The sequence below is a fragment of the Quercus suber genome, unplaced genomic scaffold, assembly GCF_002906115.3.
Source record: "Quercus suber isolate HL8 unplaced genomic scaffold, Cork oak 2.0 scaffold_87, whole genome shotgun sequence".
NCBI lineage: Eukaryota > Viridiplantae > Streptophyta > Magnoliopsida > Fagales > Fagaceae > Quercus > Quercus suber.
This window is the reverse complement of record NW_027069552.1, coordinates 601,669-619,927: the sequence shown is the minus strand read 5'-3', so window position 1 is coordinate 619,927 and position 18,259 is coordinate 601,669. Positions and strand designations below refer to the sequence as shown.

The following is an 18,259-nucleotide window of genomic DNA, read 5'->3' as shown; positions in this document are numbered from 1 at the left end:
TCAAGTCCATCTAACACATTAGTCGGCCCAACCAATACCTCACCGTCTATAGGAAGTCCGAAGATGACCTCCACATCTTGTAGGGTGATCGACATCTCACCATGTGGAAGATGGAACGTATGAGTCTCTGGCCGCCATCGCTCAACTAGGGCCGTTATAAGACAGTTATCTATCTCTCTAGAAGGGGCCCTAAACAATCCTTCAAGTCTCAGCAACTTGATAATGTCAATCACCCGATTATCTCGCATTTGAATGTTTGCCATCTCCTTAGTGCGACCACGGCATGTCAGTGGGCCTGAGTCCTGCAAAATCAATAAAAATTATAGCAGTTATTAGAACTACAAATACAATTTTGAAAGAACTTGCTAACTAAAAGTCAAAAATAACGTAAAAATTAAAGCAGTTGTTAAAACTAGATATTTCACCTCGCCATTCCAAATGGCATGTGATCGATGATGTTGCTGTCGCGTCAACAATGACGCATCACTAGGACCAGGCTGCAAGATCCGTGACCCGTCATCAATCCGAGGCTCCATACTGGATTGTGCACCCTCCTCGTCTGTAATTATTCCCAATGCAACAATAACAAGGACATAAAAACCACAATAAGTTGGTATAATCTAAATGTTGTTGCATGTTAAGGATGAAAAGGAGCAGAATTAATACATACATAAAGAGCAGTGACAAGATTTTTTTTATATTGCTAAGTCACACAACCCCCGGTGAAATAAAGACCGGGGCTTCAATCTTTTTCAATATAATCATCATGTAGTATCATTTTTTTTTTCCTTTTTTGACCTCTCTTTTTTGGTATCATTGAGTTAGTGAACCACATGAATACCATCAAGAACCTAAGCTATAAACCCAAACACACACAAAATTTCTGTCACGAATCAGCATAAATCCATATGGGTCTAAATTAAAAGGCAAACTGTAAGTTGTAATTATTCATTTTGCAGAAAAAAATTGTATATTGAAATTTCTAATAATTGAGAAGAGGTGGCATTGTTAATTCATTTTCAAATTACAATCATTCCAACAAAAATCCTAGCAACTGAAAATACCCAATGCATCAAGGAAGTATATACCCAGCCCAGGAACAAAAAACCTATATAACCCAAGAACACAACACTCTGTATATCCACAAGAATTAATTCAGGCAGTTTAACTAAAACCCAATAACCTCTCATATATTAGCCAAGAAAAAACAAAAACAAGAAAATGTGTACAACAGAAACCAAAAAAGCACACATGGCAAAAGAAGAATCACAAAGAGCACCCCAACCAAATGGGCATGTATCAAAAGCAGAAAACCCAAGCAAATCCACAACCCAGAAACAAAAACAACAGCAGCAACAATGTGTAACCCACCATGCAAAAAGCCCAAATATTCCCATAAAATTAATTCCGCAACAGAGGAACGGAGAACTTTTACCTAGCAAGCGAGCTGAAGAACGAAGAAAGCGAGCTGAACGAAGACAACAAACAACCAGAAGCCCGCGGAGGCTGAGAGCACAGGGTGATTTGGGACTACGAGTGAGTGAGTTTCAAATTTTCGAGTGAGAGAGTGGAGTCTGAGAGAGTGGAGTCCGAGAGAGTTTGAAATTTTAGAGCGAGAGACTGGAGAGTGAGTCTGAGAGAGTGAGTGCCGTTTTAAGAAATTAAAAAGTTTGTAAATTTTAAACAGAAAGCGAGTTTTAAAAACTCGAGAGCTATAAAGCGAGTTTTTAAAACTCGCTTTCACGTGCTATGCACGTGGAAACATTTTAAACAGAAAGCGAGTTTTAAAAACTCGAGAGCTATAAAGCAAGTTTTTAACACTCGCTAAAAATTTTAAACAGAAAGCGAGTTTTAAAAACTCGAGAGCCATAAAGCGAGTTTTTGAAACTCGCTATCCACGTGCTATCCACGTGGAAAACTTTGTCCAGTCAGTAATTGAAAAATAACAAAAACGAGTTTTCAAAACTCGAGATCTAAATAAAATCTCGAGTTTTATAAACTCGAGATGCTAATATTACATATTGTTTCGTAATTGGCCAACTAACAAAATAATTACCGAATTACAGTTATTTAGAAACAGTGTCCTGTAATTGGTATTGTAGAACGCAGTTTGGGTTGTAATTGAAAACTTCTAATGATGGATTACATTAAAGTCTCATATTAGAAATGGGATTTTCTAATGTACTTAGATTGAAATTGGTTGTAGAGATTCGTGGGCGGATGTGTTGTGTTGACGAGTGTCTGATGCTTGCGTTATTAAATAGAGAATTCCCTAATTATTGCAGGGGAATGAGGCATCTGTTTCTTTGGCAGGTAGCATTTTGTCAGTTTGAAATGGTTTCACATCATACGATTGGAGAAATCTCCAATGTATTGGCTTCGTATGACTTCCTGCACAGGGAGGGTGAATGAGTGATTTGTGACCATGTTGCCTTGTTTTCTTGTCCAAAGGGTAGTGATACTATGTTGTACCTCTTCTGCTTGCAAAATCTGTAGGTACGTGTCTCCTAGAAGGAGTTGAAGAGGAATGGTGCCTTTTCTTCATGAAAAAGCCTTATTTATTTAAAGATGGAGTTGATTTGTTGACCTTTATTACCTTTTCTGTTAGGATATACAAAGGAAAGGAGCAGCATTATGGTCATAGGTTAATGTTCACACTGCACTAGTTGAGATACGTGAAAATCTAGCCATCCCAGAAGCACAGTGGCCTCAAGCAATTAGTGAGCTCTGTGCTATTAAACATATCGAACAAGCTGCTGTTCTTAGTACATGTAACCGAATTCATGGCTTTGTCTTGGCGTCATGGGGCTAAAGAAGTTACTGAATGGATGTCAGGTAATTTGTTGGCTTCATTTTCAGTGTAGAAAGGAAGCATAGCGAGGTAGAGCCCTGAGCTGGGCCAGCCAACTTATGCTATGTTTGGAAGTTTGGAGGGAGAGAAAAATAGAAGAGAATTGTTACCTCCCATTGTTTAGGAATAGAAGGTAAAAATTTGAAAAAGTGAGAAAACATTCTTCCTTTTTTCCCTCTACTCTCTCTCAATCTAAACAGAGCATTAATCTAATTTTAGGTGCACATCTTTAAGTGTTTGTTTTGGAATAACTTATCTAGTTTTTTGCTAAAATTTTTTTTTACTAAAATATACTAATACTTTGAAAAAATTTGAAAAAGTGAGAAAAAACAGAAAAAAGTGAGTTTTTAAAAAGCTCTACATAAAAATCAAAATCTAAAAGCTAAAAGTTTAAGCAAATGCGAAAGATGCTCCAAGTGGACATGAATTTGCATTGTGGGTTTATTATCATTATTATAATATTTTTTTTGTCCCTGTTGCGGACTTGGAGTAGTTGATCCTCTGCACTTCTCTGCGCCACAGGCCCCCCGTTTTGCTAGCCTGATTTGCCTTGTTGGGCTTAGTGTTGTGTTTTAGGCCATACTGTACATGTTTTATTAGTATTCAAATCTGGGCCTTCGGACTTGGGCCTCTTAAGGCCCTTAGAAAAATGGGTCATGAACAAAATTTTTTCTCCCTTTCTGTCTGTTAATACCAATGTTATAGATTTCTTTCTGTTTCGGCCGAAACGGCCAGTGTGTAAAACAGAATGCTAATACCCTCCATTCCACCTCGAATTAAATTTCGCCCCATTTCAGCCTATTCCGGGCATTCTGGTCAATTCCGGCCAATTTCGACCGAAATTCATTTTCCGGCTGGTATGAATTTTGGCTTCTTATTTTCCCTTTCTGAACTTGATCGGCATCTTTTTCACTAGATCACCAAAATCTTTCTCATTATCTCATCAATATCACATTTTTGCACTTGTAGCTCCTTGTCTCTCTATCATCTCTCACTATTTGACCCTCTCAACCGTGATAGAGAAGTTGAAAATAAAATTGAAGAGCAAGATGACCCAAAAATGGTCTGTCTTGTGAAACGAAAAGGGAGAAGAAGAAGATGAGAAGAGGAGAAAATAACTTAGAAGGTGAAATGATGAAGAAAAACTAGCAATAATGAAAGAAGTAGGGTCAAAATTGGGAATTAACCTTATTTCCAAACAATATAATTAATAGGCACTATTATAAAATTATATTTTTGTACTAACATCTCGAATTTAAAAGACTCAATTTAGGGCCTATAAATCAAGTCGTCGAGTCAGTGGCAAACCAACGGACACATTAGCTATTTGAAGGGATGGGTGTAATGATGATTTTATTTTTTTATTTTTTTCTCTGTCTTGGGTGATAGTCTAGTATGTATAGCCTTAAAGCACATTAGGACCCTTATTTACACTTTTGTACTTTTATTTCGTTATTTTAATTCAAATTCTACCTTCTCAGTAAAAAAAAAAAAAAATAAAATCAAACATTATCAGTGCTAGCTGTGCAGCACAAATCAATGTAACTACTTTTCTGTGGCTTTTTAATATTGTTTTTGTTGGGCGGCATGGGATTTTTTTTTTTTTTTTTGGTTAAGGGCATGGAACTTTTAATATTGTAGTTGTATTTCCTTTGTCCTGTGGCTTTTTAATATTGTATTAGTGGCCTTTGTCCAGTGGTTAGGCTGGAGCTAGTGAGACTAGCACTAAGTGGCTGCAAGACCCCTTTTTTATGTTGTTGTGCTTTTGGTCATTTTAATATACCGATTCTACATTTTTCAGTTAAAAAAAAAACATACATATAAATTAAGTCTCTTAAATTTAAGATGTTAGTAATATATATAGTTTGAAAACAATGATTATTAATTATATTTTTGAAAAACAATATTAATTTTCAATTTTGGCCAAAGAAATAGCATTTGAGCAGGCTAAAGTGTTGTCAATTGTCACTAGTCACGTGGGGGTTGGGAAATGGGAAAATTTGAAAAAGTAGTCAACAGGAAGCTTTTTGAAAGCTCACTTGTGTACACTTACTCAAAATATGAGTTTTATTAATATAAAAAAAACAATAAATAAATGTTTTTTTTAAAATAATAATCCCATTTTTTTAATAGAAAACTATATTAAATTTATTATTTTATATAATAGTAATAATAATATATAAATATATATTTTAGCAGTAATTTTGAAACGGTTCTTAAAATTGACCTCGAAATATTTCATTCCAATAAACAAAAACTAAAACGGGTTTCGAAACGGTATTCATAACCTTGATATATAAAGTATAAACTTAAGCCAGCTTTGAAATTAATCAATGTATAAAAACAAAAGTTGGTCCTTTGTGTTTTCTTTAATTGAATATTATCTTCATCTCCATTTATATAATTTAGGGTCTGTTTGGATATCGTTTATTACTGAAAATTTAAAAACTAAAAATGTTGTAGTAAAATAATTTTTAAATGTATGAATAGTGCATATTCTATAAATAGTATACAAGACCCACTAAAAACAAAAACGCTGAGTTTGGAAAACGCAAAATGCACTTTCCAAACTCAGCCTTATGGTCTGTTTGAGATCTGCTTATTTTGCTGAAATTGAAATTTTTTTACTAAAAGTACTGTAAATAAAAATAAAAATTAACTGAAATAATACAATAAGATTCATAAATAATATTAAAAAATATAATAAAATTTATAAATAATAACAAAAATAAATTAAATAATAAAATAAATTAATTTTTTAGTCTTCGTTATTTTCCTGGAAGATGCCTGTATATTTAAAAATGAATGCCCATTCCTCTTAGCAGACAATCATACGTGGTAAGAACTGATTTTTCGGGCTACGGTGTTGTCAATTGTCACTAGTCACGTGGGTGGGTTGGGAAATGGGAAAAACTGAAAAATAGTCACGCGAGTTGGTTGGGAAATGGGAAAAACTGAAAAGTAGTCAATAGTAAATTTCTTGGAATCTCACTTGTGTACGAGTCCCTGAAATGTGAGTTTTATTTATAAAAAAAATCATAAATAAATGTTTTTTAAAAATAATAATCCTATTTTTTTAATAGAAAACTATATTAAATTTATTATTTTATATAATAGTAATAATAATATATAAATATATATTATTTTACTGAACTTTTATTTTCTTTATTCTTTACCATTATTTTATACATTTATCATTACGGGAGTAAAAAGCTACAGAATTATCAATCGTCTTTCGGGTAAAGATGGATTTTTCCACCGAAATTTAAGAGGTTTAAAAAGTGGGTGCATTATCAATCATCCTTCGTGCACGTCACCAACGTTGGGTCAAGTGTCCAGCTTTGCGAGGAGGACTACAGGTCAATGGGTCTGCTTTGCGAGGAGGACTACATGGTCATTTTATCATTGAGGTAAATGCTAATTTACTGAAATAACTGTCCAAATGTGCTTATAAAAGTAGGAAATTGATCACTCATCTTTGCTTAAACTTGATCCTCAAAAAAGATTAAACTTTGTTGGGTAGAAATAGGGGAAAGAGGGAATGGTTAGAATTCCCCAATTATATCTTGATATCTCGATTGTGTTTGTTTGAGAGATGTTGCCATATGAGTTATGCCACAGAATTTTAATTGCTTTGAAAGCAGCCGTGGGATCGTTTTGGGGAGAAATGTTACGTCAGCAGAATAATGAAATGCCTTCATTATGTAAGTTGCCACCCATTTTGCTTACTGAGCTATTAACGTTAATGCTTTTGTTGTGATTTTTGCTGAATTTTAATATATATTCCCTTCCTGTCTTTTGATTAATTAGCCTGCAGCTATGCCCCGATAATTTCCGACTCTATAAACTCGCAAAGTAATGCTATCCTGGCGGCTTCTGCTAATAATTCTGTTTTTAATCAAAACCCTATATCAGGGCAAGTCACACGATCGTACGCAGCCCAACATCCAGCAAGACAAGGCAATTTCGAATCTAGTCCAATGACTTAGCACGGGCCGGATCGGGTGGGGTCGGATTCAAAGGTCACCAGAAACCCAAACCCAACCCGTTGAGACCAGGTTTAATGGATGAGGAAACCGAACCAACCTGCATGATTTATGAGATCATCGGTCTCTGGTCGGGTTTTTACCTTTTTTTTTTTTTTTTGGGCGTTGGGTCTTTTGGTTTTTTGGCGTTATTTTCTATAATATTGGCAACCAATATTTAAGACACTGTTATCACTTGCCAAATTTCATTCAAGTTTAATTTTAACTTTGCGTAAATTTATTAATGACCCAACTCATTTAAAAAATGTAATCTGAATTTATTTCACCCTCTTAATTTATTTCTTTTCAAAGAAAAGTCTAAATTCAAATTAGGATTCAAATTTGGAATCAAGGTCTAATAGGGTAAGGCTAGTTATTGGAACTATTATAAATTGTAAGTTCTAATTAGCTTAATTAATAAAATTTTTAATAGTTGAATAAGAGATTTATGGTTCATTTTTCATCTACACCATAAATCGATTGATATCTTGATCTGATGACAAAAAGCACAATCATCATAAGCAAACTTCATAGCTTGAAACTCAAAAAAAAAAAAAAAACATATATTATTAATTGTAATTTTAGGTTTTTTTTTTTATTTATCGAAAAGTAACATCTTACACTTTTCATATCAATCCTACAATTTGATCCTCAAATCCTTTTATTGATCTTGTGTAGGATCTCGATCCTAACAACCTTGGTAAGGATTGATATAATTAAGCATTATGCTTGATCAATTCAGTGCTTGCATTGAACCAAACATGACTCTTTTTTTTTACTAGGTTTGTGATTTAAAATTTACTTTGAATTTAATTGTGTCATTGCACATTATGGAAATACATTTCATATTTTTATTTTTAGGTTATAATTAAGTTTGTAATTAAACTTTCTCTAATTTTCATTTCAATTGAAGATTTATTAAAATATCATGAAAAAGCAAATAAGAAATCGATTCAAGAAATCTTTTGTTTGAACTTTTTCTCTCTTTCAATTGTTCCATATCAACTAATATTATAATAATAATAAGTTTTTTTTTGAGGAAAATAGTAATAATAATAATAATTAATGGTTGAAGTGATGTTTTTTTCTTAAATATGATGTTCTAATTCTATCTATTTGCTTGTCAAGTGTTAGGTTAAGTTAGTTTGACTTTAGTTAATTAATTCAACTATTTAAGTTAATTAATTAGATTCAATTGCATGCAAATCGTGGAGACACTAACTAATCACCAAAAATACTAAATGCAGCGGAAATTAAATTGACACAGTGATTTGTTGACAAATGGAGAAAACCTCTCACAAGGCAAAAATCTCACCGGGTGATTTTAAGGTACCACTCTCAAGAATCTTCTAATCCATATTCAAGTGGTTACAAGTATAAGGAATTTTATCAACTACCCTGGCCTATCCCAAAATACCAACTTACAGCTGAAACTTCGCTCTAATACCCAATTGGACTTGGTCTTGTAGTAACCTTTTTTCTTTTGATGCACAAATCTCCAATCTGTGACTAACTTCTTTACATGGATTCTAGTATGTGATTAACTCTAGCAACTTGAACAGATATTGTTGGTAGTAAAATTCTTCACTTCATCAAAAATGAAGATCTAGAAGCACTTAGTTACAAAACCCTATAGCGTACAAACGCAGTAGCTTCTCACAGAGAAAATAAATCTGTTAGTCTCGATATCCATGTGTGATGGCTTTTAAAATAAGCCTTATATATGTTTAGGGTTGTGAGAAAAGAAACTCTAAACAAATACACAAGCCTAGGGCGAAATTCGGATTTGGAAAACTGAAAATTGTAAATTTCGATAAATCTAGCTTTTGTTGAGCTACCTATCGAGTTGCACATTAAGTCTCGATAGCAGGACATCTGTCGAGCTATTTTTCGGGACTTAATGAAAGGCTTTCTTCATTTGTTTTTTGGACCAATCTTCATAGCTTTCAATACGAATACTTGATATGTTTTGAACAATATATTCTTGATGTATTAAACCCATCTTAAATTTACCAAATTACAAGTAGAGTACGTTTTGTCAAAAGATTAGCCAATTACATAAAATATGACCCTAACACTGAAGAACGCCAAAACTTTCATGATTTCATCTTTAAATGATTTCCACTCGGTATATGTATGGTTTTTTTTTTTTTTTTTTTTTTTTAGGTTGGTATATGTATGTTAGTTATGAATTGTTGTAGATTCTCAACCAAAAAAAAAAAAAACATTAAAAAAATTGTTGTAAATCTATTTAAAATTGATATCATTTTAGATGATAATTATTATTATTTCCTCACTTAGAAATAAAAAATAATATTTGTCCTCAGAAATTTTGGACATTGTATTTTGATTAAATCTACATTATTACTTATTTATAGAGAAAAAAAAAGGGAGAAAAACACTTTTTTTCCTTTTATCTTTAGGATAGTTTACATTCCCCCCCCCCCTTTTTTTTTACAAGATAGAATTTTTACTCTAGTCTAATCTAAGTATATATGTGTGTGAAACCCCCCCTGGAGACTTGAACCTTGACCCTTATCCCCCACAACCCATAAGTATTTATACTTGTGGAGTGACTACCGCACAAAGGATGTGCGGTGGTACAATTCCCCTTTTTATCTTTAAAGCCGATTAATTTTCTTATTTATATTTGGGAAATAAGCAAATACTCTAAATTTGTTACTTTATCAATTAAATAAAATGATTTTTATTTTGAAGAAATTATTAGTTGTATACCACAAAAAGAGAACAAGTTGAGGATTGTAAATTTTTTTTTTTTTACAAGATAGAAATTCTACTCTACTCTAATCTAAGTGTATATATGCGTGAAGCTCCCTCTTAGAGACTTGAACTCCGTCTCTTGCCCTCCACAATTCATAAGCACTTATACTTATAGAGTGCCCATCGCACCAAATATGTGCAGTAGATTGTTACATGGTTAGAAATGATGTGCTTGTATTCTCAAAATATTATTTCCTTCTTTGGCCTCGAAAGGAGGAGGGACACAATAGTTCCAATAACTAGCCTTACCTTATTAGACCTTGATTCCAAATTTGAATTTAAACTTTTCTTTGAAAGGAAGTAAATTAAGAGGGTGAAATAAATTCATATTGCATTTTTTAAATGAGTTGGGTCATTAATAAATTTACACAAAGTTAAAATTAAATTAGAATGAAATTTGGCAAGTGATAATAGTGTCTTAAACAGTGGCGACGCCACGTGCAACTCAAGGTGTTCCTAGGAACAACCTAACCCGAAAAAAAACCTGAAATTTTTTTAAAATTTTTTTTATTTTTATTTATATTTGTTCTATATTAGGAATACCCTCAATCACAGAATTAGGAACACTCTCAAATTAATATATATATATATATATATATATATATATATATATATATATATATATATATATGTGTTCTACTTTCAAGCCAAAAAAAAAGCCCAAAAAATTTTTGAACTAAAATCTGAAAAAAAAAAAAAAAAAAAAAAATTGTAACAAAGCCAAGCCCATGGCAAGCCCAACAGATTACAAAGCCACGGATTCTCCGGAGAAAAAAAAAAAAAAAAAAAAAAAAAAAAAAAAAAAAAAAAAGAGCAACGCCTTGGTCCCTAAAGGTCTAAATCAGAAATCACTAAAGGCTTTATATTAAAAAAAAAAAAATGAAGAAAAGAAAAAGAAAAAGGAAACCATTAAAGGCCTAAAGCAAACCTAAACTTAGTGCCTCAAAGCAACGTCACTTGAGCCTCAAGCCAACAAACGAAGATCGGATTGGTCACAGCTCGTTCGTCGGAGATCGGCCCAATCCAGATCGTCGTTGTTGCTTGCTCGCCCCTTCGTGCCGTCGTCGCTCATCACTAACCCTCATCGGAGGACAGAGATCAGCAAATCGCTTGTCGCGACATCGCCTCATCATTGCCTTATCGGCCTCAGCCATCAGGCCTCCCTGCTTGGCTGCTCTGGTGCTCCCTCCCTCAAGGTATTTCATTCTCTCTCTCTCTCTCTCTCTCTCTCTCTGAACTAAAATGAAATGAAAAATATAAAATGAATTAAAGTCTCTCTCTCTCTATATTCTTTAATAAGACTAACTCTCTCTCTCTTTTGATTGGCTGAACTTCAGCTTTATTAATGTTTTGTCATTTTGTCTTTTTTTGACTTTTTGAATTTGGCTTTTATTAATTTATCTTATCCGTTGGTGTTGGTGTGTGTAGTGTGTTGATGTTGATGAGATATTAATTGTCTTTTAGTGTAATGTGTGATTGTGAAATTTTCTAATTAGTAGGGGGCATCACTCATCAGGCATTAGGCGTGCTTGTTTGTTGAGTAGGGTGGGGGTAGATGGGCACATGGGGGGCTGGGTTGCACATTACACTATTTTAGTGCTTTAATTATTGTGCATTTGTGTTGCACATGGGATGTGTTACATGTGTAATGTGCACATCATTGGCTCTTTTAGTGTAATGTGCACATCAATGGCTCTTTTAGTGTAATGTGCACATGGAGCTAAACAATATAACAAATTAAAGCAATATAGTTTATTTAGGCTAAACAACAATAATTAAAGCAGTATAATTAACCAATACATTATAAAAAACAAACAAATTAAATTATGTTAAGCTAAACAATAATTAATAATTTTATAATTAATGAAACAACAATATAACAAATTATAGTTTATAAAAGACAAACAAATTAATGAAACAACTAAACAACAATAATTAATAATTTTATTAATATTTCAAATGATCTTATAGTTTATTGTTTATTCTTTTACTAGAATTATGTACAAATATTTGATAAGAAAATCACATGCCAAAAAAAAAGAAAATTCCTGAGAAAAATTTTTAGAAACACATTGGGAAAAATTCTTGAAGTCGCACTGGCCTTAAATATTGAGAATTGATCAAGTTCTCAAAGTGGAAACAAATTTTTTTTTTATGAGAAATACGTGAGCTTTATTAATATGAGGAAACATACAAAGCATCCTGAATCATTACTAAAAACTTAATAACAGATGGAGTTTTTTCTATCCAAGTTAGTTATCAATTCCTTCGGCGTAATGTGCCAACGTATGAGCTGAAAATTGGTTGCCAATATTATAGAAAAAAACTCCAAAAAAGCAAAAGACCCAACACCAAAAAAAAAAAAAAAAAAAAAAAACCCCGACTAGAGGCCGATGATCTCATAAACCATGCGGGTTGGTTCGGTTTCCCCGTCCACTAATCTTCTTCTTAACGGGTTGGATTTGGGTTTCTGGTGACCTTGAATACAACACATCCGGCCCGTGCTCAGTCCTTGAACTAGATTCGGAATAGCCTTGTCTTACTGGATGTTGGACTACGTTCGTTCGTGTGACTGGCCCTGATGCATTGTTTTGCGTAATAGTAGAATTATTAGCAGAAGCCGACTGGATAACATTACATTGCGGGTTTGTAGAGTTGGAAATTTGCGGGGAATAGCTGTTGGCTAATTAATCAAAAGACAGGAAGGGTATATATATATATATATATATATATTAAAATTCAGCAAAAATCACAACAAAAGCATTGACGTTAATATCTCAGTAAGCAAATGGGTGGCAACTTACCTAATGGAGGCTGCTGACGTAACGTTTCTCCCTTAAACCATCCCACGGCTGCTATCAAAGCAATTAAAATTCTGTGGCATAACTCATATGGCGACATCTCCCAAACAAACTCAATCGAGAATTCAAGATACAATTGGGGAATTCTAACCACTCCTTTTAAATAAGCACAAAGCTGGACACTTGACCCGGTGACGCTGGTAACATACACGATGGGGATTCTAACCATTCCTTTTCTAAATTGATAATTCTAATATAATAATAAAAAGTTAAAATGAATTGTAAAAAAAAGTGACGTAATGGCTGACGTTAAATCGATAAATTCTAATATGACAAAACATTAAAAAGAATTAAAAAAAAAAAAAGGTGATATGGAAAATTGTGGAGCTAGCAGAAGCGTCGGTTTTATATATACTAGCTTCTAACTACTCCTTTTAAATAAGCACAAAGCTGGACACTTGACCCCGTGACGCTGGTAACATACACGATGGGGATTCTAACCACTCATTTTCTAAATTGATAATTCTAATATAATAATAAAAAGTTAAAATGAATTGTAAAAAAAAGTAACGTAATGGCTGACGTTAAATCAATAAATTCTAATATGACAAAACATTAAAAAGAATTAAAAAAAAAAAAAAAGGTGATATAGAAAATTGTGGAGCTAGCAGAAGCTTCGGTTTTATATATACTAGCTTCTGAGCACGCACGTGAGGCTCTTCTATTTTTTGGGTAAGGGTTAATTTAGAGTATCCATTCTAATTTCAAATTACTACATTTTCCAATTACAAAAAAAAAAAAAAAAAACCTAGGTGTGTGATGAAAAATTATTTCACCACACATAATACTCATCACACCCCTAGGTTTTTTTTGTGATTGGAAAATGTAGTAATTCTAAATTATAATAAATGCTCTAAATTAACCCTTACCCAAAAAATAGAAGAACCTCTGAGTACGCGTGTGAGTGCGTGCTCAGAAGCTAGTATTCCGTAATTATTATCTTTTTTGCCCATTTTTTTTATGTAGTAATCAACGTGTTATTAATTGGAAGATGATGCTATAATTTAGTATTAATCTATAGGGGGAGGAAAAAAAGATCCATTAAATAAATCTTATAAATAGTGCATATAATGAAAATGCATAATGAAATCGTAACAATAAAACTACTTACAAAATACATGTGGTGACCTTTACAAAAGCTATTATGAAAGTTGATGGATCAATGTAGAAAAGTGAAATATTTACGTCAGGTAAAACTGTAAAATAATTCACTACATCTGAAACATGGAATATGTGAACTTATTAATATTATATTGGCTACGGTGGAGAAGTTGGTGGAACAATGTTATTTGTTCCACATTTTAATTGCTTTCCAGTAGCATTTGCCATGAACCTATGATACAAAATGTGTGTGTCTGTGTTATTAATAAAGACTTTAAAATGTACACAATAATGATAAGTACAATAAACATCAAGCATAAACCTGTGAAATGAAATATTTAAACTGACCTTGTGATGATATTGCATAGCTCCATGTATGTGAAATGGTCTACTTCAGCTTGGGACTTGAAGAACTATCATTTAATTACCAAAAGTTCTTTAAAAAAAAAAAAAAATTATATCCAAACTATGTAATTAAGTATTTTTTTTTTAATATGTAAAAAAGTAGATGTTGTAATGATTTGTACTTGTTTTATTATTGCATCGTCCTTCACTCTCATTTTCTGTTTGTCTTTACTATTTTGGATGTTGAAAATTGCATCGTCCTTAGTTTTTTCTGTTGGTTTCTTTTTTTTTTTTCTCATGGATGTTGGAAACCACATTGTCCTTGATTTTAATTCTCCATTTGTCTCTGTTGGCATGAGTGTTAGAGATCACTTCGTCCTTCATTTTTCCTTTTTCTTATGAATGTTGGAAACTTGATTGCTCTTGACATTGATTTGTTGTTTGTCTTTATTCTTGAAACTTCAATTACTTATGGATGTAATTCACATAGAAACATTTGGACGATGAATTATACAATTATACAATTACATCCAAGCTCCTTCATTTTTCCTTCTTCTTTGTTTCACACACTCTGTGCACATTTTTATAGGCTTTTTAGTTTTGTGTTAATCTTTTGAGACACTTTGAAACAACATCATTCTTGAAGAGGGTAAAAATCTAGGTTGACGAATCTCCATGAAATGGGCCTGATGGTTCCACATCTGTGGGACGATAAAGGACGGGCCCAACTCGTGCAAGGTCTGATATGGACGGATCCTGTACGAACGGATGCAACAGGGACGGATTGAGCACCCACATGCAACCAGAAACCCTAGGTGAAAAATACTTGCGACACACACTTAGTCACCATAGAATCCCAAGGTAAATGGAATCCTAGCACAAAGAGGATTCCGAAAGATACGCGCATTAATGAAGATCTTCTCTATAAGGAAATGTCTTGTCCATCACGTTTGGGATTATTCAAGCGGATTCCTATAAGGAAAAAACTTCTACACCAAGGAAGAGATGTCAACCTTTTACTATTATAAAAGCTCAATACCCTCATAAATCAAGATACGTATAATTGACCCATCTCTAGCACTCTAAAGTTGTGAGAACATATCTAACTTGACCTTCGGAGGGAATTTGGCCGGCATCACACCGGTGTTCTCTGTGAGGTCTTCTCTTTTTGTTGTGCAAGTGTTGTTTCAAGTGTGCGAGAACCGTGTGGCTCACTGGTGATTTTTTCAGCATCATCAATTCTATACAAAAAGGAAACTAAAAAAAAAACTGAAAAACATTTCTAGATAGCCATTAACAAAAGCCAAAATGAAGAAATATAAATAAAGGGAACCAAAATAAAGATCTCAATTTGTTATATTAGATGCAAAATTATTGAATTCAAAAAAGAAAAAGAATAAAAAAAAAACAGTTTGACATTAAAGAAGAGAAATAAATACCAAACAAATAGAAATTGTCATGTGGCAAGAGACAACCAAATACATATTGTGAAGTCAGGATTTCACCAAATAGGTGTTAATTGGTTGCTGGTGAGATATTAACAAAGCAGGAGGAGCCAGTGGCTTGAAACTTAATCGCGGCTATGTTGTGCCCTTCTTGATCTGGTGGAAGCATGATATCAAGAGCATGGCTGTGACAGTAACATCTTATAATCACAAATACACGTTTGAGAGGCATTTAATATAAGAAACCAAAACAAATATTTAAAAACGGTAATTTAATACTATATGAAATAGGAAAATTTAAATATAAAAAAGAAGAAGAAGAAAATAATCGGGTAAGAAAAAGAAAATTATTTGCTCATATATACTTATCTGGTCAGGTAATCAAGTCTATTTCCAATAAAGCAATTTATACATATCCGGATTTGTTTAGTTTGATATTTCCAGACGAAGAAGGATACAGCTTCAAACTCAAAAAATAAAAACCAAAAATGTAAAAGAAATTAATAAAAGTTGTTCTCAAGAAGTTAATAGAGCAGTTTAAAAACTAACATGAGTGTATTGGGAGTGTAGTTCTATTTTATAGATAGTGTTTTACGTGGGAATTAATTATTATTATTATTATTATTATTATTTTTGCAATAAGGGCATTTTTTTTTAATCAGCAGATGTATTTTTTACAAATAAACGTGTGATTGTTTTAATTTTTTTTTAATAAATGGATTAAGTAATTTGAAAACTATCAGGAGAGTGGTCTTGTTTTATAGGCAATGTTTTAGTGGGAGTTAAAAATGTATTTTTACCAAGTTGTCTTTACTTAAAGATAGGTTGTAGATATAAATTTAAGTAGATATAAAGCTTGAGGATGACATAGTAAAAATACATCTTTAACTATCACCTATAATCTTGCCTACAAAATAGGCAATATTTAACTCCCATGTTTTAACTTCAAGCATTACTCTACGTTTTCACTTTTTTTTTTCTTTAGTTTTCTTTTTTCCTTAATCAAGACTTAACTTTTTTTTTTTTCTTTGCATAAAAAAAAAAAAGAACTTGACTTTTTTTATTCAATACCCGATTTCTCTTAAACTCATGTCACGTTTGGTTTTTTTTTTCCCTTAAATCTCTTTGTTTTTTTTGAAGAAAAAAATATACTAAAAAGTAGAAATCAATCATATCCAAAAAAAAGAATCCAAAAAATTTCAAATACCACATTCAAACCCACGTTCAACTTCTTAAAAAAAAAAAAAAAAAAAAACCTAACGTTCAACTTTTCCCTAAAAATTCTTTTTAAAAAAAAACCTTTTCCCTTAAAAAAAAAAAAAAATCCCACTTTCAAATTTCTCAAAAAAAAAAAAAACTCTATATTTCAAATATTTAATAAACAAAACTTTCGGATAACTACAGCTAAAAAAACTGAAGTTAAACAAAATTCATAAATTTTTAAAATTCAAATTAATCCAAAATTAATAGAATTTGCTTTCCTTCTCCATGATCTCACGTTTGTTTTTGTTTTTTTTTCAAATATCTTCTAATTTATTTTGAATTTAAAGAAAAAAAAAACACCCCTATATATATATATATATATTTTTTTTTTTGGAGAGCAAAAAACACTCCTATTAAAAAACTATTACTATAACTTCCCATCCATATCCTTAAATTTAGCAAATTATTTATACTAGTATTTAAGTTTCATGTACAATATTGCTTACAAAATAGGACCATTTTCTGTTCGTTTTCAAATTCAATCTTGTACTACCAATTTGTAGGGACCCAGTTTGGGTTGATCCTGAGTGATGGATTTTCAGCCCAATAAGCCCAAACATGCATTTATAGAGAGTGGGGTGAGAGGTTTAGGTGCTGGCATCGATCACCAAGCATGAAACTTCTCATTATAAAAAGTGTTAAGAGTTTCTTTACAAATGGGGGATGCTCCTCGCTATGTGGCCAGAGGAGGCCTTATTGTTCTCCTTTTCCCCCCCCCCCCCCTTCTTTACATTACTAGCTTTTCTTTTATAGTTTTATCTTCCTATCCCCTCCGCTATCTGTTGATCATCTATTTGCCTTTTTTTCTGGTCGTCCGTCCCATCAAAGGCTTATCGGTACTCAAGTGAGTTCACTCTGATCAAAGTTGTCCTGCCAAGGGGTTACCTCCCCATTAATGCGGGCAGGGGGTTGTTGAATGCATTAAATGTGAGAGTGACAGCTTACTTTGGGGTTAGTCTCTCCTCAAAATTACCTTCGTCAGGCCGAGGACAAGGTGGTCCTCGGTGTGGATTGGGAAGGAAAGGCTTTCCCTCACCTTAGCCCTGAATAGCCTGTGCTCCTCGGCCTGGGCCTTGGGCTTGCTACATGATGGGCCGAGGCTATCAGGCCCATGGGCCCCACAATAGCCCCTCAAAACTCTGCTGCACGTTCCCTCGAACGGGGAGGAGGGTTTTGATACCTGCGGGTCCATTGGACGAATGCCCCACTTCGGTTTGTACTGAAGCTGGCGGCTTTTTGACTGCTCGATGCGCATTTTTAGCGTTTCAAAACTTAATGGGCGCCCACCTTAAATTTTTTGGCGCACCACGTTTCCCTACTTTCAACGGCATGATCTTTTGCTTTTATGAGCAAGCGGTTACATTTAGGGACCTAAGGGGAGTATAAATACCTGTTTGAACCGCCTGTTTCATCATTTTCGCGCTTACAATTATTGATGCCTGTAGTTTGAATCTGGTTCGACTTGCACACTATCTGAAGAGTACGTCATATTTCTGTAAGTCTTCTTTTTCTAGGCGACCCTAAATTTCCTTGATTTCACTCTTCTTTTTCTTTTAGAACTTTTAGTTGTCTTGGGGAATGGGTAAG

General features: G+C 33.1%; 2 long non-coding RNA genes across 2 annotated transcripts; one reads left to right on the top strand and one right to left on the bottom strand.

The window, feature by feature from the left end:
- The first annotated feature begins 6,084 nt into the window (after nt 1-6,084).
- Nucleotides 6,085-7,113, top strand: LOC111982953 (uncharacterized). The gene is made up of 2 exons (XR_002879819.2): nt 6,085-6,555; nt 6,662-7,113. It is a non-coding gene; the product is annotated as an uncharacterized LOC111982953 (long non-coding RNA).
- A 4,688-nt stretch (nt 7,114-11,801) lies between these two features.
- Nucleotides 11,802-12,879, bottom strand: LOC136067838 (uncharacterized). Its single transcript, XR_010629251.1, has 2 exons — nt 12,462-12,879; nt 11,802-12,340 (listed from the first exon to the last, which is right to left on the bottom strand). It is a non-coding gene; the product is annotated as an uncharacterized LOC136067838 (long non-coding RNA).
- Between the last annotated feature and the right edge of the window lie 5,380 nt (nt 12,880-18,259).